Source organism: Myripristis murdjan, chromosome 7 (genome assembly GCF_902150065.1).
Source record: "Myripristis murdjan chromosome 7, fMyrMur1.1, whole genome shotgun sequence".
In the NCBI taxonomy this organism is placed as follows: domain Eukaryota; kingdom Metazoa; phylum Chordata; class Actinopteri; order Holocentriformes; family Holocentridae; genus Myripristis; species Myripristis murdjan.
The window spans coordinates 8,709,532-8,736,012 of NC_043986.1; the positions used below are offsets into that span (position 1 = coordinate 8,709,532).

At 40.5% G+C, this 26,481-nt stretch overlaps 1 protein-coding gene and 2 long non-coding RNA genes across 3 annotated transcripts in view; 1 reads left to right on the plus strand and 2 right to left on the minus strand.

The window, feature by feature from the left end:
- Window positions 1-10,277, minus strand: part of LOC115362233 (uncharacterized) — a 39,953-nt gene extending 29,676 nt beyond the window's left edge. Inside the window, exons 1-3 of the long non-coding RNA XR_003928479.1 lie at window positions 10,222-10,277; window positions 9,752-9,806; window positions 460-487 (exon numbers count right to left, since the gene is read on the minus strand). This is a non-coding gene — a long non-coding RNA (uncharacterized LOC115362233). The remainder of the gene's footprint in view (window positions 1-459; window positions 488-9,751; window positions 9,807-10,221) is intronic.
- Window positions 1-26,481, plus strand: part of LOC115362230 (NLR family CARD domain-containing protein 3-like) — a 90,265-nt gene that overhangs the window by 47,842 nt on the left and 15,942 nt on the right. The gene's annotated exons all lie outside the window — the stretch shown is intronic.
- On the minus strand, window positions 10,926-11,459 carry LOC115362234 (uncharacterized). The gene is made up of 3 exons (XR_003928480.1): window positions 11,405-11,459; window positions 11,166-11,220; window positions 10,926-10,983 (listed from the first exon to the last, which is right to left on the minus strand). It is a non-coding gene; the product is annotated as an uncharacterized LOC115362234 (long non-coding RNA).

The window sequence follows — 26,481 nt, forward strand, 5'->3', positions numbered from 1 at the left end:
GCTGGGCAAACATGGCATTTCCTACATTGCCACTACCTGAACAAACTACATGCTATCTTTCAAACAGCTGAATATTAATTTTATATACAGTGCATATGGCATCATGGTAGCCCAGCAAGCATGGCAGGCATCTGTGCAGACACAACTGGATGGATACAGGGAAAGAGGGACTTCCTACACTTGTTTTCCAGGAAGTGTGCTGCTGTCCAAGTGGCAGTTGACTTCACATGTATTGAAGGAGGTACAGTATGTGTTCACCCTTGCCCTCACCAGCCAACTGTGTTTACACAGTCACCCAAAATAATCAGTGCTGACATCAGAAGTAGACTGAGGAAATAATTTAAAGTGTATCAATATTAATTTTCCCAGTCTGGAACCCAAATCCTTTGTGTGGAAAATTTATGTCACATTTCAGTGGACAATGGAATTACATGTTTTATATTTTTGAACAGTTGTTACCTGTGTTCTCCACTCCTTGTGTGTCCAGCTTAAAATAAGAGAAAATGAGAGAAATAACAAATACATTCTTAGCAAACTATAGCAAGGTCTCTCCCTGTTACATTACCTTTCCTAGTTATCCCTATTGCAACTAACCCAGGGATCATAGTACAGTATAAAAGCTGATCATATATACACATATAGACGGGTGACGATGGTAAAACCAACACTGGGTGTCTTAATGAGGTATTGGTCACCATGAACCAGCCAACTACAACTTCAGTGTTCCTTGGCATCTTCTCCAAGTCTCTGAACTCTACTGCAGGGATAGAGCACCATTCTACTAAAAGATATTCCCTCATTTGGTGCTTTGGTGATGGAGAGTCCAAAGTCTCCCACAGGTGTTCAGCTGGGTTGAGCTGTGGTGAGTGTGAAGGCCTTAGTATATCGTTTACATCATCTTCATCCTCATCAAACCATTGAATGAGCCTCCGTGCCCTGTGGATGTGGGACATTGTTGCTCCCATCAGTATAGAAATGTTTCATCATAAAGCTGATCACTGCGAATGACTTTGCATTGATGTGCAGTGAGCCTTCCCTCTAAAGGAACAAGGGGAGCCAATCCATGTCGATAAAATACCCCCCCAGCATAACCGAGCCAGTGGACCCCCTCAATGTAGGGGCTCAGCATTCATACCAGTCCCAGCCTCTTGTTGTTCACCACGTGACCTCACCCTCTTGTGGAGAATATGGAGACGAACAGCTCGTCTGATGACATCACTTTTTTCAACAGCTCTGTAAACCAATGCTGATGATTTTCGCACCACTGAACTCTGAAATGTTTGTCTTTGTAATGAATGTTTACGCACTGCAGCCCTGCTAAAAATTTCCGGGTGGAAATTTCTGAATTTCCACCTGCCCGCCCGCCCACTCTGGCGCTCTCAGAGACAATTTACAAAAGCACCCATAATAGCCTAGTTTTTTTATGTACCTGTTCATCTTTGTTTTTTTATAAAAATGAATAAATTCACACACTTTTATGACGTTTTTGGGACTCAGACTCTTGGACAGCTAATTCAGAAAAAATACTTTCAAAATTTAAGACTTTATAGTCATGATAAGACTTTTTAATACTTTTTAAGGGTCTTAATTTTCCCCAAATTGATTTATCACCTTTTAATACTTTTCAAGACCCCGTGGATACCCTGGTACAGTTCTTTTGTGAGAATGCTGTTCATCCCTCCTGTCTGAAACCCTGAAAAGCACATTGAAGCTGTTCTGGTGGTTTGTGGTGACCAAAACCTTGCTAAGACACTGAATGTTGTTGTTTTTTCCCCCTTTCATTTGCCCCTGTGTTCTTGAGAAATACTACAGCATCTGAACACAACAAACTAAAATGTATGGCTAGGCTGTGTAATAAAGACTTGCTCACCTATACCATCAAACCGATACACTGTGTAGCAAAAGCATCATTATAATCATAAAAAAAAAAAAAAAAGATCACAGTTGTAAACCATTGTGTAAACCATTTTGATGAATCTATTGTGAAAGGCATGTAAAAGACACTGCAAGGAAGTTATTTAAATAACACTTGTACAGGTTAATGTTTTATCTCAATAACAGTGTTATTATTGAGATATGTAGTAGGGTGGCCATACGTCCGGATTTAGGCCGGACAGTCCGGAATTTAAATGCCTTGTCCGGTGTCCGGCGCAGTCTCAAGCCGGACGCTTATTTGTCCTCCTTTTTGGAGTTGCACTTGAACGCAACGCTGCATATGGTCCAATGGTGTAAGACAGGCCCGGACTGTACATCGGGAGAAGCGGGAGTTTTTTCTTTTTCGTCATAGACTTTTAAATTACAATCCAAAAGTGCATTCATTGGATGCGTTAGTTTTTCTCCTCCTGCGCTGCTGTGTGCTCATGCCGGGGTGTGTGTGTGTGTGTGTGTGTGTGTGTGTGACTGAGGAGCACACACCCACCGGCGCTGTCTGAAGCATAGCCGAGAACAAAGTTAAAACAGCAGCGAACTGACATGGATTGTGTAACAAAACTAGGAGTTGCCACTCCGCTCTATTTTCACTGGCTAACAGCAGCACACTGGCTTAGCTTGTCTATTCATAGAAGAGGTATCACTTTGGATTATTTTTCAATCTATGTTATCACATGCATACTAGGCTACTGCTCATTAATTGGTAGCTGAATTGTTAGGTCTGTTTGATAAGCAATTTACAATAATACAATAATATTTTAAAATAATAATAATAATTTAACATATTGTTAAATAAAAAAAGCCAGCATGATGCAGGTCAAAGACTAAAAAAAGACTATTGACTAAAACTAGACTAAAATATTTTGTAATTTAGTCGACTAAAACTACACTAAAATGCTTTGGATTTTCTTCGACTAAGACTAGACTAAAATGCCAAGACTTTTCGTCGACTAAAATGTGACTAAACAAAAAGAATACAAGTTGACTAAATATGACTAAAACTAGTCATTTGACACAAGACTACGACTAAAACTAAATTGAATTTAACACTGTCCTCCTTTTTGGTGTTGTGGAAATGGCCACCCTAGTAGGGCTGTAGTCTGTTAGTCGACCGGTCGATTTATTGGTCGATACGTTCTTGGTCGACCAAAATCTGATTGGTCGATTATTTGCCGTGTTAATTTTATCAGGAGTAAAGCACTAAGTGCTAATGGGGGTGTTCCAGAACAAACGGTTTCACAGGTAACAGTCTGTCTTCAGAACACCCCCCTTGTTTTCACAATTTTGGATTAGCCCAACCCACTGGCGGAGACAGATAGGTAGGCCGGTATGTTCTGAATTGAAGAAAAAATTAGGCCTGGTTTTCCAACTATTTGCTTAATTAAGAACGTTTAATGAACATTTAGTCCTCTACCATGTCAAAGACATCGTCAGTGTGGCAGCATTTTACCAAAAGAGATGGAAAAAAAGTCGAATGCAAACTTTGCAAACAATAGTTTGCGTATCACAGCTCAACGCCCAACATGGCATATCACCTAAAACGGTAAGCTAACATGTCTGCGTTAGGTTGCTCTGTCAGTTTTGAGTATAAACATATCAGAATTGGCATATTTCAAAGTTTTAGTCTAATCATTTTATAACTGCAGGCGCACACACCTGCGACGACGGCAGCTTGACATAAGCGGAAATCATAGGCTATGATATTGAGTAGGTGCACGTGATGCAACGCTGTCAGAGCCGACCGACTCCAGTTACCTGCCAACATTTGAGTGGTAAAATCCAGGAGATTTTTGTGGTAGGGAGCAGCAAAAGATGTGCGGGGATATTAGTGCCTGCCGAGCCGCTTAAGATTTACAACACATCGAGGTTTTTAATAATGAAATGACACAGGCTGGAAAATGTGCACTTTTATTTACAGTTAAACATTTCGCCGTGTGTTTCAGCTTCTGTTAAACTAACGGAGCTGCGGCGGCTTTCGGTCTCAGCTTTCAAAATAAAACCTTTGTTATTGCGCGTTTCTCATTATTATTAACAAAAAAAATTGGGGCTTGTAAATTACGGGAGATTCCCGGGAGAAAAGACAAAACGGGAGGGCAGCAGGAGATGAGAATCCTGGGGAAAACGGGAGTGTTGGCAGTTATGGCCAGATACTGCGACAAATACCCCCCACAATCTGACTTGTTTCCTTCACTGTAAAATCAGGAGATTAGCGGGAGAAATTACTGACCGGGAACATCGCGGGAGATAGGGTTAAAAATCGGGAGTCTCCCGCGTGAATCGGGAGAGTTGGCAAGTATGATCATTCAGTGCAAAATAATTAGGTCAATAACGATTTAATATGCTGCAAATACTTGTTGTTTATGTTTATTTATAATTCATTTAGGCAGAGAAGGCTAGCAGGCAGGTTACTGTCCAGTTAATTAATCTAAAAATAGTAATTTTTTTTTTTTTTTTTTTTTTTTTTGTATTCCTGCTGCCCCCCGATTAGTCGACTTTTGGTCGAAATTTCAGGACTTTAGTCGACCAAGATTTTCTCTGGTTGACTACAGCCCTACACATTAGTATGTAGAGAGCATATTTTCACTGATTCAAAGACTTCCTAGTAGCAGATGTGTTTTTTCCTACTTCTCTAGGCTACTATTACCAAATGTGAATTATTTCATCTATGGTCAAAGAAATCTTTGGCTAAATAGCTTTACTCACCTACCCAATGCAGAGGTTGCTCAAATTTGTGCAAAAAGGTGTGAACTGTGAAGCCGCTGGGTGATGTGGCTCAATGGCAGCGTCAGGAAATCCCACAACAGCGTCATCCATCACGCGCTGCGTCGCGGATTGGTTAAATTCAAAGTGGGTGACGGTTAAGGTGCGCTTCAGCCAGGACGGACGGAGTTTAAAAAAAAATAAAATAAAAAAAAACACTACAGGTCCTCACAAAAGAAGGTAACTTTGTTATGTTTGTTTGTTTGTTTGTAATTTGAGTTGAATACTGTAACACTTACAAGGTCAGTATTTATGTTGGTTCTACTACTTTTTGAAGAATCCCGACCGCGTATGTAGCAAATGCTAACGTTAGCTAGCCTACGGCCTGACCGCACTTGGCTATGAACTGTGTTTATGTTAACGCCAGCTACTGCAGCAAATCACATCACCTTAATTTTCATGACAGTTGCACCATTTGCATAGATTGCATAGATAAATAACCAGGTTACAAGAAAATTTTAAGACAGAAAAAACTGTGTTTGGGATGGACAAACATCTCCCGCAGTACATCTCCAAGTATTTGCCTATCACGTAGAAAATGACAAGTTTAGCATCGATAGCAGCTACAACCTGTGTTTCCACAGCGGGGGCTGATTGCAGTTTTGCGTGTCTTCTCTCGCTGTTACCGCTCGTAATCTCTGGCTGTCCCCTTCCTGGACTGAGGAAGAAAAATATTTGTGAACTGATCCGGCAGTAGCATCATATCCCCGGTCGTGCCAGCAGTTATAACGCCTCCAGCTGCGTTGTCCGAGGCACTGTCACGGACGACACTCAAAGCCGCCAGCAAAACTGAAACTTAGCCGAGTCCGACGAGGCCTACAAGTGAGGGCAGAGCAGGGAAAAGGATCATGACCGGCTCCGAGGAGGAGCAGAGACCCGGGTCTCACTCCGCCACTTCTTCCACCCTGAGGGCCACTTACATTATGGTGTGTTCAAGCTCTGCCAAGTGAAAACGAGTATTGGGCGAAGGTAAATTTGAACGTTATCACGATGTGTTCAAGTGTAATCCTGTAAAATGTAGTTTTTGGCGGAAAAACTTGAACAAATACAGTTTTTAAGGAGAAATGTGTTGATGCTTTCACAGCAATATCAAATAGATTTTAGAGAGGGAGTTATGACCTGTTTAACTTCCTAACACCAGTTTTAAGAAGCATAGTACATGATTAAACTAGTAATGTCAAGAATGTTTAAAAAAAAAAAAAAAAAAAAACACTTTCTGGCCATTATTCAGTGCCATAACTCAGGCAACAACTGCAAGGCGGTAATTCTGGCTCTTTCCTTTTTCATTCGTCCTCCTGTTTTTCTTGTGTTTCACTCATTCTGTTATGCACATTATTTAGTTTTCTTTCATTTCTCTCCTCTTTCTGCTCTTGTTGATTAATTGGTTGATTCTTTCCGTCACTTTGCCAAGTTCACTGATACATCAGGCAACTTTCTGAGGAAGTCTGATAAGCAAGCAGTCAAAGCATTTGCCTGAGCATTATTGCTTTGACTAAACAGAAAGAGCATGTAGTCAGAAAAAAACGTGAATCATGTGTTTCATTCTGTGACCAGTTTATATTGCCCCAAAATTCAGTGTCTGTGTTAAACAGACTTGACTATCTACCTCAGAAACCATTAAAGTCCAGGTGCAAAGGCCATGCACACTGTATGAATGAATATGTCGGGGTAAAGGACCCGATGACACAGTGAAACCACAGCACAGAAACCATATCGAGCTTTACTATGAAACATTAAGCAGAAACATTACTCAGGCCGGCCCTGCCTCTCAAAAGGAACAGCAGCAGGATCTGATACAGAGCACAATGAAAATAGCGTGTGTGTGTGTGTGTGTGTGTGTGTGTGTGTGCGCGTGTTAAAGCAGCACATATTCTGTAGGTTAATAAACCTGAGCTCTTAAATGGACACCAGGAGCTGAGCTAAACGAAGCTCACTAATTTCATATATTTATTTAGATGGCCACAATCCGTACAGTATGTAGGTATGCAGCATGTTGGTAATACTACAGTAAACATTTTTGGAGAAGGTAAATCATTATGCTGCTAAAGTCAAGCTTTTTATACTGTCATAATGTTATGTTGAGTATGCCAAAGCATCAAAATCAAAATGTGGATCATCTGCTTCAGCTTTGCTGTTAGGAAATTGTATTTTATTCCTGAATCTCACCCAAACTACAAACTGATTTCCCATCAGTCAGAGAGGTTTGTGTTGGCATTGAAATGTTACCTGCTTCAAAGTTATGTGTGAATGTTAATCAAACCACAGATCTTTAATGTGGTTTAACTACAGTGTTGTTGAACAGTGCAGTACTGCCACTGAGCTGGAGTTAACAACAAGCGCATCCAAGGATCCAGTTAACTTTCGTTTTCAGTTTAGTTTAAAGGAAGCTGCGTCGTGTGTGTGAATGCATCCTGCATCCTGTACAACTTGTTCGGGAAGCTGCATCAATCACACACCGCGGAGTCTGTGAGTGGGGGTTAGCACTTTCACGTCTTTTCAACACGGCTGGCTCTGAACTGACAGGTATGTTAGCGGAGTCGCTCTGTTTTCAGTCCTCCTCCTTCACTGAATCCATGCGGTTCGGTTACCAGTTCACTGAGTGAATCGGTGCTCAGGGGTGACGCAGCTCTCGCGGTGGACCATCGAACAAACTACCGACCGAAATAATTTGGTGAAAGTACCAAAATAAACGTTAATCCGCAGCCAAACGATTATAGCAGGGCGCAGAGCGAGCACGCACGCGCATGCATGCATGAGGGGTTGGGTAGGGAGTCGAGTCATCCTGCTGAAAATCTGACGCAGTAGAATGCAAAACAACCCAGTAAACTCACCATCAAAATGTCCAGGGGATGCAACTTATTTTTACCCAATACACAGGCACAGTAAACAGGAGCGTCCCACTCTGAATATTTTGCTGCTTTGTCCTTGATATTTGTGTCCTTGTCCTTGATATTTGATTACTGTGTAGGTGTGTGTGTGTGTGTGTGTGTGTATATACATATATATATATATTTCATAGACTCACATATTGCTCCATAGGATATTTTAGCAGGGTATCTCCCTCAAATAGTCACATATGACTCCTGTTATTCATTGTCCTGTCTCGCCTATTTTCCTAGTGAATTTTAGGAGCAACGTATAAGACAAAATAGAATTTAAAAAGACTGAAATGAGAATCACAGTTTTGTCTCTGGAGCTGTAGAAAAGCAAGCATTGAGCAGTAAAGTTTTCCTCGGGGGGGGAGGGGGGGGGGGGGGGCATTAATCCTGTCAGTGTTAGTGCCATGCTCACCGAACCACATCACACTCCTTCTGATACGATCAATAATTAACCACTGACTTGTCCCGCCCACAGTAACCTTCCAAGAAGTCATATGACACTGCCCACCTCCTGGACTTTGATAAGATTTTATAATGTGACGTTCATTGGCATTTAGAGATTGTTGATTGCTTGGAGATTGTCGTTGCTTTTTCAGTCGATACACAGGTACAGTAAACAGGGGAGTCGCGCTCTGAATTGTTTGCTGATTTTTGGCTTAAAGTAAGGGTTTTGGTTTTGATGTCGATCTTACAGCCACAATGCAGTAACGGCTTATTGTGGTTACCGCCTGAAACGTGCTTTATTTTTCTATTAGGGCCCAGCAGTGAGCTTGTCTAGAGAAAGAGGTGACATGAGTCTGTGTGGAGTGAGGTAAAGGGACATGGACATGCAGTCTGAATGGACAAAACAGGCCTGTCTAGAAAACAGCAGGAAGACTCAGCCAAAGGACTCTGCTGCTGCCGTAAAACTACTGTCTGGTGACAAAGAGGAGAGGAAACTTACACCTGGGCACCAGCTGCCAAGTGAACTGTGATGGCAGACATGGCTACAAACTCTGAGAGAAGTCTCACTGGAAAGCAAATGGCGGACAAGACGGGAAATGAAACCACTGTGTTGAAAAATCATGGCGGGAGCTCAAGAACTGACATGTAAGTGGACTACACTTGCTCAGTGTCTTAAAGGGGAACTGGGGAAATCACTAAGAGTGGCATTTCTGTTCTCAATCTGCATTCCTGTTGTTGACTCAAAAACTTTAACTTAACTACATTCAAAAATGCAGTTAACTTAAAACAAATTTAAAAAATAAAAATGAAACTGAAACTATTTTTTTCAGGGCAAGAAACTTAGAATCCATAATGAACTTAAATTAGAAATCAATTTGTATGTGTTATTCATGTTTTGCTTATGAACTAAATTTGCTTTTCTCAGAATGACACAAAACTTTATCCTATATAAGACATTGCCCCAAAGCATAACAAATCAAGACACAGTTTTACAGAGGGCAGATATTCTGGGTTTGACACACATAAGGCGGGGCTTCTGACTTTATTTTTTGTAGCATTTTTCTTAACATCTCCAGAAATCTCCATTTTATGAGGCCTAATTTTTTAAATGGACAAAAAAATATGCTGAATCTGAATTAACAGTGAAGTTGTTCAATCTGTCCTTAAGATTTATGGACTGCACAATGTGCAGCAAAATCTGTAACCAGCGTCCATTGTCTCCAGAGACTAAAGTTGTGTAGCAGAGTCCCGGTGCAGCCACACAAACAGCATTGCCATTGCTTGGTGCGCTTTCCTGTATTTTCACAGTTTCCTGCAGGTGCACCAAGTTGGCATACTAATCAGGAGTTAACTCAACCTCCCATGTGAACGTCAGCTTCACCCTGTCTCTTAGCTCCACCACTAACTCCACACCTACCACTAACACATCTACAACATAATTCAGTGTGTATCGTAACAGTGATGCTCAAAATACTTTCTCTGTATTAAAGCCCACATCGGCAGCACAGGCCAGCCTTACCTGTATCTAAATAAGACATCAGACATATTTCATCTCAAAGCTCTACAGCTCAAAACTCTGGAAAATGATGATGATGATGCTCATGCATAGAAAAGTACTTTAATTTAGGACTTACCATTTTCCAAAAGTACCATACTTGTTTAGATTTGGACTGCATTTTTAAACCTTCCTCTGTCTTCTCTGTGTTAAAGCTCACACCAACAGTACAGACCACCCTCACCTGTATCCAGTGTTGCTTCAATGCAAAGTGACCGGTCTATGAATCAGCCACCTGTCTTCCAGGAAAAAAATGGAAACGGTGAACCAAGGTAAGAACTGATGATGATGTTCCTACATGTAAGTTAAGCAAGAAACAAAATAAATATAAAACAAGGAGTGGATGAAAGAAACATACATATAAATGTATATATATTATTTTTGTTAAAGCTCACACCAACAGTACAGACCAGCTTCACCTGTATTCAGTGTTGCTTCAATGCAAAGTGACCAGTCTATGAATCAGCCACCTGTCTTCCAGGAAAAAAATGGAAACGGTGAACCAAGGTAAGAACTGATGATGATGTTCCTACATGTAAGTTAAGCAAGAAACAAAATAAATATAAAACAAGGAGTGGATGAAAGAAACATACATATAAATGTATATATATTATTTTTGTTAAAGCCCACACCAACAGCACAGACCAGCTTCACCTGTATTCAGTGTTGCTTCAATGCAAAGTGACCGGTCTATGAATCAGCCACCTGTCTTCCAGGAAAAAAATGGAAAGAGTGAACCAAGGTAAAAGATGATGATGCTGTTCCTACATGTAAGTTAAGCAAGAAACAAAATAAATATTAAACAAGGAATGGGTGAAAGAAACATACTAAAATAAATGTATACATATTATCTTTGTTAAAGCTCACACCAACAGTACAGAGCAGCCTCACCTGTATCCAGTGTTGCTTCAATGCAAAGTGACCGGTCTATGAATCAGCCACCTGTCTTCCAGGAAAAAAATGGAAACGGTGAACCAAGGTAAGAACTGATGATGATGTTCCTACATGTAAGTTAAGCAAGAAACAAAATAAATATAAAACAAGGAGTGGATGAAAGAAACATACATATAAATGTATATATATTATTTTTGTTAAAGCTCACACCAACAGTACAGACCAGCTTCACCTGTATTCAGTGTTGCTTCAATGCAAAGTGACCAGTCTATGAATCAGCCACCTGTCTTCCAGGAAAAAAATGGAAACGGTGAACCAAGGTAAGAACTGATGATGATGTTCCTACATGTAAGTTAAGCAAGAAACAAAATAAATATAAAACAAGGAGTGGATGAAAGAAACATACATATAAATGTATATATATTATTTTTGTTAAAGCCCACACCAACAGCACAGACCAGCTTCACCTGTATTCAGTGTTGCTTCAATGCAAAGTGACCGGTCTATGAATCAGCCACCTGTCTTCCAGGAAAAAAATGGAAAGAGTGAACCAAGGTAAAAGATGATGATGCTGTTCCTACATGTAAGTTAAGCAAGAAACAAAATAAATATTAAACAAGGAATGGGTGAAAGAAACATACTAAAATAAATGTATACATATTATCTTTGTTAAAGCTCACACCAACAGTACAGAGCAGCCTCACCTGTATCCAGTGTTGCTTCAATGCAAAGTGACCGGTCTATGAATCAGCCACCTGTCTTCCAGGAAAAAAATGGAAAGAGTGACCCAAGGTAAGAAATGATGATGCTGTTCCTACGTGTAAGTTAAGCAAGAAACAAAATAAATATAAAATAAGGAATGGGTGAAAGAAACATACTAATATAAATGTATAAATATATTATCTTTGTTAAAGCTCACACCAACAGTACAGACCAGCCTCACCTGTATCCAGTGTTGCTTCAATGCAAAGTGACCGGTCTATGAATCAGCCACCTGTCTTCCACGAAAAAAATGGAAAGAGTGACCCAAGGTAAGAAATGATGATGCTGTTCCTACATGTAAGTTAAGCAAGAAACAAAATAAATATAAAACAAGGAGTGGATGAAAGAAACATACATATAAATGTATATATATTATCTTTATTAAAGCTCACACCAACAGTACAGACCAGCCTCACCTGTATATAGCTCAGTGATCAGAGGCCTGATTACGGCCATTAGGGTAAACAGGGTAAAGTGACAGATTTAAGTGACAGATTTAGAAGATTAAAGATTGTCGAAGCGATAACTGAAAAAAAGTTTGAATAAAGTTTAGCAGGAAAGAGATCAGGTAGACAAGAAGCTGGTTTAGCAGAGTGCAACAACTGAGCAAGCTGATTTGATAGGGTATTTTGATAATCATCACAGACTGAGTCTGTTTTTTTACATAAAACTTCAACAAAATCATTTGCTGTAAAAGAGCTAATTTGAGGGGAGTGATTCTGAGTTCGTTTAGACACCATATCAAAAAGGAACCTTGGGTTATTTCATGTGTTATGGTTAACAAACTAATAAGCAGGAGGTTTATTGCATGTTTAAAAAGCTGAAGGCCACCAAAGCAGCAGGTCCTGATGGAAGTGTTGAAAAGCTGCGCATTCCAGTTAGCCAGCATCTTCTCTGCTATTTTTAATTATTGCTACTCTTCAAATGTTTTGCCTGATTTGTGGAAGGAATCTTGTATCATACCAGTGCCTAAAAAGAAAGAAGTTGAGTGTATGAATGACCTGAGACCAGTGGCCCTAACTTCAGTCGCAATGAAAGTGTGTGAGAGAATAGTTTTGAATAATCTTAAGCCACATGTGGAGAAATACCTCGACCCCTGCCAGTTCGCATATCAGAAAGCAAGGGGGGCAGAGGATGCTATTGTTTGTAAACTGGACAGCATTTATGCGCACCTGGATACCAGTGGGCGCTGTGTTAGAATTTTATATTATGATTTTAGTTCAGCATTTAATACGATTCAACCGCACATTATGGTACAAAAGCTCCTAAATATGAAGGTGCCAAGGGTGTTCATTTATTTTATTTTAAATTTTTTAGAAAATAGGACCCAATTTGTTAGGTTAAATTCAAGTATTAAGTCAGAGAAAATCATTACAAATACAGGTTCTCCCCAAGGTACAGTCCTATCACCATTCCTATTCACCATTTACACAGCGGATTACCGCTCACAGCATGCAGGTTGCCAAGTAGTGAAATTTGCGGATGATACCGCATTACTAGGTCTAATTGAAGATGACAATGATAGTTACTACAGAAATGAGATTAAAGCGTTTGTGGATTATTGTGAAAGTCATTTCCTGGAGCTCAATGTCAAGAAAACAAAAGAACTAGTGATTGATTTTAGGAGAAACAAGAGGGCAACTGACGCAGTGGAAATTAAAGGCACAGTTGTAGAAAGAGTGAATACATACAAATACCTGGGAGTCGTTTTTAATGATAAGTTGACATGGTCTGACCATATTACATCACTGCTGGACAAAGTCCACGACTTTACTGCATGAGGAAGTTAGTCTTTTCATGTAAATCCTGATGTACTGGAAATGTTTTTTATGTCCGTTATATGCAGTGTGTGGAGCTATTGTGTTGTGGGCTGGGGTGGGAATGTGGGGGTCACTGACAAGAGTAGGATTGATAAACTGAACAAAAGGGCAGGCAGAATGGTTGGGCAGACAACTACAGTGGATCGAGTGTACTATGACCGCTTGGAAAAACTGACATCTAAGATTATGCAGGACTCTCATCACCCTCTTCATACTTGCTTGAGCAGCAAAGTTATGGATAGTGGCCGGTTAAGGCCACCAACTTTTTTAGTCTTATGAGAGTACTTAATGTTAATTTATGATCTTTTTTTTTTCTTTTGTGTGTGCGAATTTGATGTTAATGTATTAACTAGGCCTGTAACCATAGGCATGCACGCAGTATTTACTTTTAAACTGAGGTCTTGTGGGGGCATGACGGTGGGTATAAGCGCTGTAATTTCCATTTTAATGGATGAAATAAACTTGACTTGACTTGACTTGAATGATCTTTGAGTAATAAGTGGTTTTGGCTGTGGAGAGCGTGTGTTTATAATCTACCAGATTATCATGCCAGGTGAGACAGAAGACCTCAATTCAGTGGTGCGCCAGTTATGTTCAAATTTCACATGGGTAGAGCATGAATATAGGTAAGAAAATGGTGTTCATACTGGTAAATAAAACAAGAAACAAAAAAATATAAGATAATCAATACGTGAGAGACATTGTAATATAAATATAGGGTGACACAAAAAAACGGGAACTTTTTAACAATCCAATAAAACCAAGAGTGATGGAAGAAAAATATTTTATTCATAGTAACTGAAACCTTAAAACATGCCATTTAAGAAACAATGATGGAATATTCATTTTTTTAAAAATTGTGCTGCCACTTGCTTATGTCTGCCAATACGCACTTCAAAGATTCCCGTTTTTTTTGGGTCACCTTGTGTCACACTCTGCCTTCGAGTGTGGGCAGTTTGGCCAAAGGCTAGCTGAAAAGGTGCAATTCAACAACAAAAAAAAATGCTCCAAAAAAGATAGCAAAGTCGATTTAAAGGAAGAAAATGAGGTGTTTTATTGTCCTTTCTTACCAGCAGTAAATAAGGCAAAAAATACAGCCAAAAAAAAAACACTATTTACAAAAGACAGTCTTGGCACCACTAGGTCTGCACCATATGGCAGCCCTTATCTGACTGACTAGGAGGGGGTAGATCCCCTCTATTTAAAGGCAAGGCCCCTCCCACTGGACCACACCACCTTTAATTGAACATAGGAACAATTATTTTCCAAACAAACAAAAACATTTAAACCTCTATACATGATTGAAGTACCTTAAATCAGTCAGTCACATTAAATTATTAATATTACACCATTACCAGGTTACATTATATTTTTATTCACTGGGATGGTGCAGTATAAGTGGACAAAGCACCTGCCTACTCATCAATCAGGCAGTATAAAAGGCTGCCTGAAACTGTGCTTGGGTCCTTTGACACTGCCCAGGACCAGGAAGCACTGCGGTAAGGACAAGGACACATTAGAAAACAAACAACTCAAAATATCATTATCATTATTTAAATAAAGAGTTCTCACCTCACTTAAGTGTTTGTGGTAACCTTAACATGAACAAATAGCACAGGAAACAGCATTGTTGTCATATGTAGCTCAGTGTGTGCACCCACCAAACTATCCAGAAGCATGCTACCTGGCTACCCTGTTGCATGTGGAGTGAGTGATGGTGTGGTGTGCTGCTGTGGTGTGTTACTAGTGGCAGGGGAAACTGCCACACCTTGTATATACATATCTGAAAGCTCTATAGTGATGCTCAAACATTTTCGCATCAGCAGCATAGACTGGCCTTAATTGTATCTAAATTATAAGATATATTTCATATTGAAGCTCAAAGGTCTGAAAATGATGATGATGTTCACCAGAAAAACTGATAAAAACATGCAGAGAAATCAAGAGAGAAAACAAATGGAAGAGAATGCAATCAGGTTTTGATACATATACGTGCACATAGTAAGAGGGAAGTATTTTATCTTAGAGGTCTAAAGTGACTGTGGAGGGCATTTGCTCCAAGGGTGGCCTACCTAAATTCATGGAAGGAGATTTAACAACTAAACTGAGGGATGTTCAAATAGAAAAACTGATGATCATGATCAAGCTGACAAATTTAGAGACTAAATAAAAGAACAGGCAAAAGGAGTGGCTGAAAGAGACAGTTTAAGAAACATATTTTATCTGAATCTCTAGTGATGTTCAAAAATACTTTGTGTTAAGGTTGATGACAATGTTCACATGTTGAATTTGAGAGACAAAATACATGGAGGAGAATAAATGAAAGAGACATAGTAGGTAGTACTTGGTTACATACCTTCATAACAACATCATGGACCGCAAAACTGCATCGGCTTCAACCATTTACTAAATATAATTTTATCTATGGGCCCTTATGTTAAGACAAGCAACCACACAAACCCAAATTTGGTCAGTTTAGTGCTTTCGCCCGCTAGGAATACGTCTGTTACAGACTATCTTTCAAGAATTTTCTTAGGGCAGTACAAATAACAGGCTTGGGCTGATTGTCAATTCAATTTGCAATCGCCAATGGACGGAATCATTGCAATTGCCAGTTTAGCTGCCAATGCTGTACAATGCCGCCCCACCGCCACCCACCCACCCACCCCAAGCTTGTTTGTGTGTGTGCGCGCCACACAGACACACACTATCCAGCACAGAGCATCACTGCCAACACCAGCATCCACCGCCTCCTCCCGGTGAAGGAATCGTCAATTGTCTGTGCTATGATTGGTCGATTGGCCGATGCTGTTGTACAAACAATTGATGCAAAGCCTATTAACATGTTATTTTTGCATTCTTTAGAAAACAACAGGTGTATTTTAAGAAAAGTAAAATATACTTGTCAATTGGATGGCAAGAAACATTATTTATTAGTTAACTTATTAGTTGAAGGCATGGGAATGCTGCTCTGAACCTTTCCAGCCCACTTTAATCCCTGGTCACAACCCACCCTTAAATGTCAATGAATCCCAATTTAATGCTCCCTTTATTATGGATGCATTGGGGGAAAAAAAAAAAAAAAAAAACTAACTGCCTATCATAAAACAATATATTTTTTGTTAAATCAGCAGTTAGAATAACATTTAGCACATCAGCACGCCTTACTTCACCTACTTTCTATCTGAGGTGAACACTTTCCAGTCATATTGATGGGAATCTGCCCAACCTCCATCCTCCTTCCCATGTGGTGTAAATGCATCATGAGCTGAGTTTGGAAAAATTGATGTGGGTGTGTTACTGTAGTGAGAAACACAGAAAATTGATGAGTGCATAACTTTTTTGTCATTTGTCACCACACAAGCCTCACAGAGCCACCTGGTCTTCCCAGCCACCGGTCTGCAAAGAGAGAAGAACCCAACAAGAAAGGTAATGTGACAGTGAGTTTGTTGTGACAGGCAGCTTCCTATTTCATGCAGCGTCCCAACTGGACTTAAATTCACAAATTCAACTGCCTCTTAAGTTTAATTATTAGTATGAGCGTTTTCAGTGGAAATACATTTACAATTGATTTTCAAAGGCTTGCCCCACTCTGTTGCAAATAATTATGAAACGACAATTTCAATATCAAGACAGAAAACAAGTTTTGGCTCATTTGCTGTTAAATTTCTCAACCCGATCATGCCAAAGTGTGTAATAGAGCCACTGATCCACCAGAGGAAACTGTGTTAAGGTCATGTTTAGGGTTGGGAACCGGTTCTGAAAAAGAACTGGCTCCGAAATTGAAGAAATGGAGCCGGATCCATCATTTTTCGCAAAACCGGTTCCCATAATGATTCCTGGAATTTCTCATCTGCATTCATTTTGTTCAGTTGTGTGCACTCAAGCGACTGTGGTGACGTCACGTTACCTACAAGACTGAGCGGGCCTGGGGTGGATACGCCACCACTGCACTGCTATGGAGAATATCGGACTGTCATTATCAAGCGAGGCAGGAGGAGGAGTGCAGCCCTGCAGCGTAACCAAACAATGTTGAAGCCAGAAAAATGCAAACACACTTAACTAGGGCCCTATAATTTCCGCGAACACGTAATCACGGAATTAGAAAAACAACTGCACCGGCACCGTACGAGTCCAAAAGGCAAAGAAACTTTCCAGGCTACAGCAGCGCACTGACATAGATTGTGTAACAAAGTGAAGAGTTGCCACTCCGCTCTATTTTCACAGGCTAACAGTAGCACACTGACAGCTTAGCTTGTCTATTCAGAAAAGCGGTATCACTTCTGCTTATTTTTCATATTCAATCTATGTTATCACAGGCATACTCCTGCTCATTCATTGGTAGTTGAATTGTTAGGTTGATAAGTAATTTACATTTTTAAAACAAATAATAATTTAACATATTGTTAAATTATTGGAGTCAAGCTTACTTGTGAACTTCTACTCCTTCAAGATAATTTATTATGTTCTACAACTCATAAACATACACTAACACTACATTACTAACACTACTTATTACTTGTTTATTTTAAGTATAATGGTGTCATAATCGTTAAGAGGGAATGGTTTAGGAATCGGAATCGTTAAAATCCAAACAGGTTCCAACCCTAGTCACGTTAGTTGTGTCACCAAGGCGTCACAGCTACACACAGGAGTGTGGAGTCGCCAGTTATCAAGTCACACAGAACGTTTGTGCATGTGTGAACATTAGCTTGTCGCTTGTTAGCGACTGTTAGCTTGTGAGCTAATGTTAACTTGTTAGCTAATATTTAGCTCATTAGAAACTCGTTCGCTTGTTAACTAAGTGAATGTTCACTTCCTAGTTTGTTAGCTAATGTACTTGGTTGGTTAGGGTTAGGTTAGGGCCAGGGATACGTGGGGCTTTACTAGGACAAAGAAATCTGCCCTAGCATTTTTGGCCCATCTTATGGTCCCCTTAAAGATGATGGTGCGAATTCCCCAAAGCACCACAAAGCAGAGTGGGAGGTGATATGGACAAGCGGAGCGGTTAAGTCCCTCCCGGTTGACTCCCTGGTGCTGACAAGGGTCACCCAGCTCCAGCTGCTGCAGCTGAAAACAGATCAGAAAGTTTTGGAGCATCTGCCTGAAGGCCTTGTCTTTTCTTTTCTCTTATTTTCTCCATGCTGTCTTTGCACTTCCTCTCCATTTTAACTTTTGTTTGTTTTGTTGATGTTGTTTCCATGGTGTGACTAAAAAGGGTGGAGCCTTGGCCGCTGGCTGTGATAGAGTGGTGAAGTCCCGCCCCTTCTGGTGGACCCCCATGGGACCTCTCGGAGCGAAAAAAATGAATGGTGTTCAATGGACAGAAAATAATTATTTTCTGATTCCCCCCGTCATTATCCCTTGGATTACACAAATGTTGTTTATAGGCTTAAATGATAATTTTTCATGTCAAGAGTTTGACCGTTTATTGTGCTATTGTTCAGTTAAATGCTGTTGAGAAAACACAATTAGAAAGACTGCATGCTGTGTCGCGTATGTGACGACACATCATCGCCTTTCTCTCCATCCAGATTTAACTCAAGATGCTGGTGCGTTTTGTTCCCAATTAGCCATATTCCAGCCGGAACGGCAGTAATTTCTAGCGTTTCCCGTCTCATAAAACGACTAGGAATCGCTGGTTCCAACTGACCAGTGTGGGTGGTGACGTATATCATTCGCGTCGAGAGCAGCGAAGAGTTGTAGTTCACAAAGCGGGCTCACACAAAACCTAACATTATCAAAATTCTTCGTGCTAAATTGTAGTCTTCTTTGTGTGAAAAATTATCTTTAAACATCACAAACAACATATGTGAAATCCATGGCACAATTCAAATGGGACCAGAAAATAATTTTTATCTACCCATTGAATCGCACTGATAACTTTTTGCTTTTGAGGACTCATGTACCGGAAGTGGAAGGGCGGGACTTCACCACTCTATTGGGCCAGTCCAGTGTTAATCATAAATAATGCGCCTATCAGACCGCAACAACAACAAAAATATTGTGCAGTCCAAAGGGCCAATGTCATAATCAGTCATGAATAACAGGCCGCTCTGCCTGTTTTATTGGTCAGTCAGTCAAGAGGAAAAGACGACAGGCCCAAAAGAGCTGCTGGCCCACCAGGTAAATGCCTGCTATGCCTATGGCCAGTCCAGCAGTGGGCATAAGGTCAGGGTTAAGATTAGGAAACTTTAGCTGGCATTGTTAGCTAGCAAGCTAACATTAGCAAAGCTCACGGTAAAGTCCATGTGTTTGGCTGATCCAAAACTCCGCCTGCCTCCTCATGTGGACTCTGTTGCTCCCTTTATACTACATCATATTACCTCTCCGTCATAAAAACGTCATAAAAATTTTAAACATTTTGTAATATGCTGACTACTGCGATAACATTTTGCAATTTATTACCTTTATTCAACTGCAAATTATGTCAAAGGCAAAGCAAATTGTGAAAAAAAGGTGTTTTTTCTTGATAAAGTTTTCATTCTGTTCATCTCACTTCAACCATTTTTATTGCAGCAAATTGGGACTGTCAAGCAGACAGACTGAGCAACTCTGTCATAAAAACCTGTCTTAAACGTTGTATCAATAATTGATGAAAAATGATCAGTACTTCATGTCCATATATCGATACAATATTGTCACAAAAAATATCGCAATATTATGCTGTATTTTTTTTTTCCTCGATACTGGGTTGAATTTCCACACTACCACACAGAACATCAGGTATTTTCTGTGCACTGCTTTCTTTGAAGTCTTTGTATCATCTGTGCTGTTTTTATATTCATTTAGGGGACGCAAAGAAGGAAATTGATTCAGAGCTCTACATCATACAGTCAGCCAAAAACAACCAGGAAGACCAACAACAAATAAAAATCAAATATAATGAAATATTTGAAACTACAGGAAAAAAGAAAATACGAACAGTGCTAACAAAGGGAGTGGCTGAAGTTGGTAAAACGTTTCAGGGAAGGCTGTTCATTGAGGACTGGAAAAATGGAAAATCCAAGAACAAAATAGACCATTTATTTTCACTCCATTTTCGGGAACTGAATTTAGTAAAAGACAAAAATTGGAGCTTGGAAAAGCTAATTCATCATTTTTTCAAGGAAGTCGAACAACCAGGAATTTTCAACAGGATTAAAGTGACATTTGTGCTCGATGGCTTGGAAGAATGTCCACTTCCTCTTGACTTCAACAACAACAAGAGGATGACTGACACCGCAGAGCAGGGCTCAACAGATGCATTACTGACAAACCTCATCCAGGGGAGTTTACTTCCCTCTGCTCGTCTCTGGATCATGTCCCGACCTGCAGCGCTGGATAAGATTCCTCCTGAGCTCATCGATCGACTAACAGAATGTCGAGGTACGACTCTGTAGAGCACTGACACTGACATGTAGCAGAGTTTCTAAGTTTATACTCTCAAAACAGATATTTCATCATAACAGTGGTTAGTGGATATGTTTAGGAGACATTTTGTATTGCTAGCATTGTTAGTGTGGTTAGTATTGTTGTCCAGGAACTGTAAAACAGTGCTGTGTAAGTGCCTCAGGTGAGTTATGAGACTTTTATATTTAAAATTTGCTCTTCAAAAGTCAGCTTTTGGCAGTGTTTTGGAAAGGGATTTTGTCATTGACGTGCTTGTACAATTTCATCAAGATATAAAGGCAGCAACAAGATCACAAGACAGTTTCAGTTTGCCATGGTCAAAGCACTGCCTGTGTTTTTTTTTTTTTTCAGCTTTGCAATAGTTATTAGCTATTTGTTACTTTGAGTTTTGTCTAGTCCTCATAGGCAAACTCATAATCATAATACCACACTGTTTTATTTACTCAGAGTCTGTGGACCGGTGGAAGAAACTGTCATCCAACCTGAAGAGTAGACTCAATAAAAAATTCTATCAAAAAGAAGACAAAAATCACCCAAACCAAAAAAACGCAGAACACATCATAAAAGAGAAGAGGAGCAGTGAGATCACTGGTGAATATGCAACAGGACAGACTGTGGAAGAACCAATAGCACAGATCTCTGATATCTTCAAACATGGAGAAGATCAAAAAATCAGAACTGTGCTGACCACTGGAGAGGCTGGCATAGGAAAATCTTTCTATGTCCAGAAATTCATACAAGGCTGGGCTAAAAATGAAAAATCAGCTCTTGAATGGCTAAAGTTTTGGAAGACACACAGCAATGACACAGACCTTGTATTTCCCTTCACTTTCTCTGAACTAAATATAAAAAAAAACAAAAAATTCAGTTTGGTGGGACTTCTCAATCATTTCTTTGAAGAAACCAAACAGTCTGTGATCTCCAGCTACACGGAGTATCCAGTGCTGTTTGTCTTTGATGGCTTGGATAAATTTGAACCTCATCTTGACTTTGACAACAGCGAGACCTTGACTGATATCAGACAGCCAGCCTCAGTGGATGTGCTACTTACAAACCTCATCAAGGGGAATCTGCTTCCTTCAGCCCAAGTCTGGATAACCTCCCAACCTTCAGCCAGTGAGAAGATCCATCATGATTTTGTCAGCAGGGCTACAGAAATACGAGGTAAGCTTTGGGTGTACATGCCCTAGCAAACATGCCCCAGTGGGGCCCATGCAGGCTTTTTGTGGGCACTGTGAGCTAGGGCCAGCCCAGACCAAACCTACACCAGCCCAGTGCTCTGAGCTCACCACGGGCTCTACGTAAGCAGCCAATAATAGTGGATTGCCCACAGAAAGCCCATGTTGGCCCAGTGTGGGCCAGCCCATTTGGGTCCAGAGCAACTCTTGTACCGTTGGGTCCATGCTGGTTTTGTGCAGGCAGCCCAAAGTCATTTCCCATGCTTTGGTGGCTTTTTTTAAAAATGTAATTTGAAATTCAGAGAGACACTGCATTTATAGCCTCTGCACAGAAAGCATAAAAAATCCATTATTTGAATTGGATTGTGTCTGCACATGATCACTTAAAAACTCATGAACAAATATTACTGTTTGTTTTTATCAAGAAAAGCCTATAATTTTTAATAGATAATTGATGTTTTAAAAGGTTTAGCAGGGTTCAAAATTAACAGTTTACCATTTTACAGTTGCTGGTAAAAATATGTCTGGCTTCCAACCATTGGCTCATAGACATAAAAGAAAGAAAAAGAGAAAAATAAATAAAAAAAACTGAATTAAAATCAGAAATACTCAAAGCTTTAAAAGAAATATATGACCCTGCATATTAGAAACAAAATTAAAGGCTTTTATTTTTTTTATTATTATTATTATTATTTTTTTTTTTTTTACGCTACAAATGTAAAGTTTACTGACTGCGACAGAGCGCGACTTTTTGCTGAAGAGGTGCCATATATCACGCACTTGAGCCTCCTCACATGCCCCACCGGAACAGAACGCAACTGTTACGTCTTCTGGCTGAAGGTGGTGTTTTCCCGAGGTGAGTTTTAATTGTAATGTTTCATCTTAAAGTTTAATGTTACAGCAAATATTGTCATAGTGTGTGTTCTCCTGGGATTGTATTTGAATATGGTTTTAGTTGATTCCGACCATTCGCCATTTTTTCGAACGTTGACAAATGTCAGCTAGCAAACCTTGACGTTGACGTTTAGCTGAGCTTAACCTTGACTCAGCGAAAAATAAATATAAGGTTAGGCTAGTGCAGGGGTGTCCAATCATGTGCCATGGAGGGCCGAGAGGCTGCAGGTTTTCATTCCAACCAAGACCTCCACCAGGTGACTTCACTGATCATCTCACCTTGTATCAGAAAGGAGGAGCTAATCAGTGAAATCACCTGGTGGAGGTCTTGGTTGGAATGAAAACCTGCAGCCTCTTGGCCCTCCATGGCACATGATTGGACACCCCTGGGCTAATGGTCCTTATCATCCTGTTTCTCACAGGGTTTCCACTACATGTAATTCATCGTGGCGCACTGCCACGGCAAAATAAAAGCCGCCACACCTTCAGAATGATGAATTTCTTTTTTCTTCCAGATGTTAAAACAGTTTTAAATGGATATATATACACATATATAGGCTGTGTAGCCTTTATTTGCGCAAATATACTTATAATCAGTTTGAAATGATAATGTAAATATCATGAAATGTTACATTACACTGCAATTAACTTTATTTTGAAAAATGAACACCGGAGTCATCACCCGCCTGTTTGATTACTACTGCTGCGCGCTCGCAGAGGGAGAGAAAAGTGCAAGAGAAAGCTACCTAGGCAAGATTAAATTTATTTTTCAATCTATGTTATCACATGCATACTACTGCTCATTCATTGGTAGCTGAATTGTTAGGTCTGTTTGATAAGTAATTTACATTTAAAAAGAAAATAATAATAATAATTTAATATATTGTTAAATAGGGAGAGAGGCGGGGGGTGGGGTGGAGGTGGGGTGGGGGGTGGGGTCAACGACGCTGAAGCCCTCCCCCACCGTTTCCAAAAAATCCTAAAGGAAACCCTGCATATAGCATATAGATACTGCTTACTACACACAGTATTTTATATAGGCCCCTTTACTTTTATGTTTCAGAGGCTGTAAGAAAATGCTCCCTCCAGCCAAGTCCTCAGGATTCTGAAGTTGAGGATGAGATTAAGGTGTGGCTACGGAATTCAAGAGACAGCGGGTGGACGAATGGAGCGCTAACATCGTCGGCTGACTACCCAAGAGACCTTGGGGGAAGAGTGAGCTTTGCCGATCAATACATGACGTCAATAGAAGTATGGACATGTTAGCAGCACACAAGAATATATTTTCAGCATCAGAGGTCAGAGGTTTTGCAGTTTTTGCTTTTTCTTTGTTTGAAGTATGGGCTGAAAAATGTGCCACTAGCAACTGAATTTGAATCATTCATATTTGAATTTTGACTGCAGTTCCTCTGATGTTCCGTTGACCATGTTTAGTAGGAAGAGTTAGGGGGTCACCAACAGTATGTAAGTCTCTACATATGATGTCTTAAATGAATAAGGCTGTAATGTGCAGAGGAGAACATTTTTCATTCAGTGTAATGTGTTTGTATTTAATAAATGAATTGATTTGAATCCTTTTGACTATTGTACATTTTTGACAATGCATATATATCAATGACCACATCCATTTTAGATGTATGGAACTCCCAAAGGAAACTACACTAGTAGCTGAGATACATTTATGTGTGGAACTGATTTATTTTTGTAGATTAATTTAACTGCAAAATCAGTGTGGGCCTAGTGAGGACAGTGAGGGCTTCCTGGAGGCTAAGTAAAGGCTGCCTGCTGTGCACCCTGTAGCCAGCCCTAAGTGGGCCCATACAGGGCTAGTGCAGGCTTCCTTAGGTGTTAATGAGGGCTGCTCATGCGGGACCAGCACTGAGGGGCCAACATTTTGCCAATGAGCAAATTCTCAGGGGACCTGCGTGGGCTGCCCACTGGGGGCCCTTAAGGCTGCCCTAAGTGGGCCTGTAAAGGGCCATTGCAGGCCTGTTTGCTGGGGCAGTTTGTCAAAGGTTCATGAAGTAAAGAGTGTGTTCACACTGAGCCTGTAAAGAGCTTTGATAAATCAGTCGTTCTTAAGCTTGTTGTAGTGGTATGGCTGCTCGATAAATAAAGGCTCAACCAGAGGACCTAAACATATGAAAGACGCCACAACCAATGGGTGAACAACAAATGTGTTGATTAAGAGAAGAGATTATTAAGAAAAAAGAAACATAAGTGCAACAAAGTCATGAAAAGAGGTCAGAGATCCTGGCCAAACATAACCAAAGAGGGGAGAAGAGACTTGGCCGCACTAACTCAGCTCTCATACTGTGGCAAAAAGAAAAAACAATTAACTGAACCAGAAACAAAACCCGAAAACTGGATGACCAGAAGCCCTCAATCAAAATTAAAATAACAAAACCCAACACACAAAACTCATGCTGGGGGAAAACCAATTTGGGAGAAAAGATCAGGTTAATATGCATGACGTAGTTGATGGAAATCTCCGTTAGTCTGAATTTTCTTTTGTCGAATTGTCAAAATGCAACTAACACATTTTGGATGGAAGCCCAGTTGGTGTGTCTGAGCCCACCTCACTGCTCTTCAGGTCCCCTTTTATTCAATCAGCGTACTTAACTGCTTTTAACTGTTCCACACACACACACACAGAGAGAGAGAGAGAGGGAGAGACTTTAAAAATACCTTTATTTGAACAATTAAATGATCTTTCAACAACAAATCAGATTAACTCAGATGTTCATATCCAAAAGTAAAAAAGCCAGAAATCAGACACATAAAGAGCTTAGAACAACTGTTCCATCAGTCAGAAAGAGAGCGGCAGTTCTCTTGTCTCCCCCAACAGAGCACAGAACTCCTCCCACTGCCCAGACAGCTCTGAAAGTCTCCAGGTTATTCACTGTGTTATAGTAAGCATGTTCAACTCTCAGTCGAGCAACGACCAGACCCTTCATGACCTCAACACAATCTGTGCTTCCTGCATCCTTCACCTTGTTTTTCCTGGATACCCAGATAGCAAGCTTAGACATTGCAAACATAAAATTCAGTAGAGACAGATGTGCTTTTTCTTCATCAGGTATTTTGGACCATATATAAACAAATCTAAAGAAAAAGGTTCCCCCAAACCTCTGCACCACAGGCCCGTTTCCACCAGAATGTTCCTTGTAGTATTTGGGGGGCAGGGGCTACTACAGGAACGTCCTCTCGCTCGGCCTTCTCACCTGCCGTGTCTCCACTAACGTCCGCTAAAGCTAATGTTAGCGCCCCTAAAAATGCCAGCTAAAAAGTGTGTTGTTTGCGTTAGCGAACATCCTCTAAAGCTAACGTTAGCGCCCCTAAAAATGCCGGCTAAAAAGTGTGTTGTTAGCGTTAGCTAACGTCCGCTAAAGCTAACGTTAGCGCCCCTAAAATGCCGGCTAAAAACTGTGTTTTTAACGTTAGCTAGCGCGTTAGCGTTAGCTTGGTAGTCTTGGCCGTGTTGCTAGGGACGCCTGCTTTCTGTTGACATCACATCGCGCCGTGAGTAAACCCAGGAGTTTTTTCGGGGCCGCCCAGAGTCCCTACCCCGAGGCAGGGCCGTTTTTTAGCCCCTGTAAAGGTTCCTGAACTCTCTCCTTCGGGGTAGTTCCGGCGGTGGAGACACACGACAACGGCCACGGCCCCGTAAAATTACCCCGAAGTTCCGGCGGTGGAAATGGGCCTCATGACTGTAAAACCCTCAGCAGACCAGCCAACCTCACACAGCCAGTAAACACATGAACCAGAGATTCTTCCTGTGAACAAAACAGACAGCCCACCCCGTGGCTGGGATCCAGGTGTGCTATGTGTCTGTTCATAGCTATTGCTCCATGTATTATCCTCCATTGGAGGTCAGCTGTCCACTTTTCAACAGGCAGCTTATACAAGGACCTCCAGCTGCCTTTCGTGGACTTGCTGCGGCCGAAAACCTCAGTCCATTTTGACACTTTAAC